This window comes from Octodon degus, unplaced genomic scaffold, assembly GCF_000260255.1.
Source record: "Octodon degus isolate 3935 unplaced genomic scaffold, OctDeg1.0 scaffold04788, whole genome shotgun sequence".
Taxonomy (NCBI): Eukaryota; Metazoa; Chordata; class Mammalia; order Rodentia; family Octodontidae; genus Octodon; species Octodon degus.
This window is the reverse complement of record NW_004529364.1, coordinates 1-2664: the sequence shown is the minus strand read 5'-3', so window position 1 is coordinate 2664 and position 2664 is coordinate 1. Positions and strand designations below refer to the sequence as shown.

The 2664-nt window shown below is 73.7% G+C and overlaps 3 non-coding genes across 3 annotated transcripts; 1 reads left to right on the top strand and 2 right to left on the bottom strand.

Moving 5' to 3' along the window:
• Positions 1 to 321: 321 nt before the first annotated feature.
• Positions 322 to 393, bottom strand: Trnag-ucc. Its single transcript has one exon. It is a non-coding gene; the product is annotated as a tRNA-Gly (tRNA).
• Positions 394 to 797: 404 nt separating this feature from the next.
• Positions 798 to 869, bottom strand: Trnad-guc. The gene has a single exon. It is a non-coding gene; the product is annotated as a tRNA-Asp (tRNA).
• A 619-nt stretch (positions 870 to 1488) lies between these two features.
• Positions 1489 to 1571, top strand: Trnal-cag. Its single transcript has one exon. It is a non-coding gene; the product is annotated as a tRNA-Leu (tRNA).
• The last annotated feature ends 1093 nt before the right edge of the window (positions 1572 to 2664 follow it).

The following is a 2664-nucleotide window of genomic DNA, read 5'->3' as shown; positions in this document are numbered from 1 at the left end:
GGGAGACGGCCGGGAGTGCGCCTCGTGCGGCTGCAGCAGCTCCTGCGCAACCTTGGCGCCCACGCCTGGGCCCTGCCATCCCCTGGCAACCCGGGCCTGGCGCCCGCCTCCGCCTCCCGCCTCCCGCCTCCCGCCTCCCGCCACGCCTGGCAAGCCTTCTGCCCCAGCAGCTGTCTCCGCGCGGCTGGCCGCGCCTTCAAAACGTCGGGCCGCTCCACAGGCCTCGCAGCTACTCCCTGCAGGAGCGGGATCCGACCCGACCCACGCGTGCCCCGCCGTCCCCAGCCCTCGCCTCAGCCCCAGGCAAAAAGGTCCAGCCGCTGCGTTGGCCGGGAATCGAACCCGGGTCAACTGCTTGGAAGGCAGCTATGCTCACCACTATACCACCAACGCCACTCGCCAGGCTCGGCTCCTTGGCGCCCGCCCGGGACTGCCAGCTGCCCTGGCGACGCCCGACGCCAGGCCCCGCCGCGGCGCTGGCCGACGCCGCGCGCGTCCGCACCCGGTCCCACGCAGACCCCGCGACGCGACGGAAGGACGCGCGGCCCCGCGGCTCTGCTCCGCCGCTGCTGTGCTGGGCTCGCCGAGCTGACCTCCCCGGGCGCTGTGGCTGCCGAGCCCCGCGCACCGCGAGCCGAGCCCCTCGGCCCTCCTGCTGGGGCCCAAACGGCCGCTGGGGCGCCAGGTGGACAGGGGCGCGCGAGATTCGGGGACCGGGCGGGTGGGCGGCGGCGACAGGGCGAGCAGCGCAGAGGGCCGCTGGGCCCTAGGGAGGGGGCGGCAAAAAGGACAGCTGCCTCCCCGTCGGGGAATCGAACCCCGGTCTCCCGCGTGACAGGCGGGGATACTCACCACTATACTAACGAGGACGACGCCAAGCAGCGCCCGAGACACGGGCGCCTCTCCGACGCCCTGCCTGGAGCCCTGGGGAGCGGGACCCTAGAGCCTCAGCGAGCCCCGGACCCGACGCCTCCTGGACCCCCTCACCCAGCGCGGCTCCCTCCACCAGGCGTCCCGACTCGGACCCATCCGGCGCCCGAGCTCGGGCCCGCGCCAGCGCGACCCACCGCACCGGCCCCCGGGCGCGCACTGCCGTGGGGCTGGGCTCACAGCCGTCCAGCCCAGAGCGGGGGGCGGGGCGGGCGCGGGGCGTGCCGGCTGCGGGCTGCTGTGCGGAGGACGCACGCGGGGGCTCGGGGAAAGAGGACAGACGGTCGGACGAGGCGGGGCAGGGCGGGCCGGCGGGCGGGGGCGAGAAGGGGCGGGGCGGGGCTGCCCCGGGAGCCGGCGCCTGCGGTGGCGCGCCCGGGCTGGGGGCGGTGGGGATCCACAGCGCACCCGAGTCGCCGGCAAGGCTTCTTGCCCGGGCCCGCGTATTCGCTCAAGCACTGCCTCGCTCCCTGGCTCCCTCACACACCGCGCCGAGTCCACCGAGGGCACGGGCTCCCAGCCAGGTTAGCGGCCGGCGTCAGGATGTGCTGGCCCGCCGTCAGGATGGCCGAGCGGTCTAAGGCGCTGCGTTCAGGTCGCAGTCTCCCCTGGAGGCGTGGGTTCGAATCCCACTCCTGACAGCCCCTTTTTGGCCCCTCTGGCCCTCTTTGGTTCCGTCGCCCTCGCTCGGGGGGTGGGGGGTTGGGGGGTGGGGGGTGGAGGTCCTCCAACCCGCCCGCACCCATGCTCTCCGCGCCCGCCCTCCACCGCTCTCGCACACGTGCCGCCACGCGCCCGCGCCTTAGGCCCTCTGCCCGCTGTCTTTGCCCCCGCAAGCACCTTCCCGCCGGGGACAGTGCCTTCTCACGCCCTGTCACCTCAGCCAACGTCCGGGATTTCGCCCAACCACCTCCTTCGCTTCTCTGCGCGCCCTCTTCTTGGGCTTACGGACTCGCCCACCTCCACCCGATGCCCACCAGGGACTGCACGCGGGGGATGGACGGGGGGCGCGCGCGCGCCCCGCGCAGCCCTCTGCCCAGAAGCCCGACAGCCTTGCGAGGCGCTGCGCTGCCGGCGTGGGCTGGGGAAAAGCACTCGTTCCAAGGCACACCCCGGCCCGCCACCCTCCACCCTGCACGCCGGCGTCCAGTCGCTGGCACCCACCTCTGGGCCCCGACTGCCCATCCGATCCTCCGCACACCCTGCCCAGGACACCACGCCCCTCTGGCTGGGTTGTGCTCCCCTGCGCGGCTCGTGTGGAATGCCTCTCGGTGCCCACACCTGCCCCACGCCTCACACCCAGCGCCGGAGGCCAGACACGAGGGAGTCGTGCCACAGGGCACGGAAGGCCTGTAGGGCCGGGAGGGATGGCCCTACCCAGCGCATCCCAGCCCAGCCCAGCCCAGCCCAGCCCGGGGTAGCAAACCCCGTCCACTCCTGCCAAGGAGAGATGCGACCCCGTGTTCTTTCGTACCTGCCCAGAGTCACTACCAACCCCTGCGACCAGTGCCAGCGCCCTCCGCGGCAGCTACGACTCCCCTCAGCGCCGCGGGACCTCCCCACGGGTGAAACCGTAGCCAGGGTCACGTCCTCCACACCCGCGCCGTTCGCGCGAGCCGAACCGCTTTCTCTGCCCGCTGGGGAGCGATAAGTGGCTGCAGAGTGGCGTAAGGCAGCACGCTTCTCAGCCACGCCTGCCCCGGGTCCCCTGTCCAGCTCAAGAGGGGCAGGAGC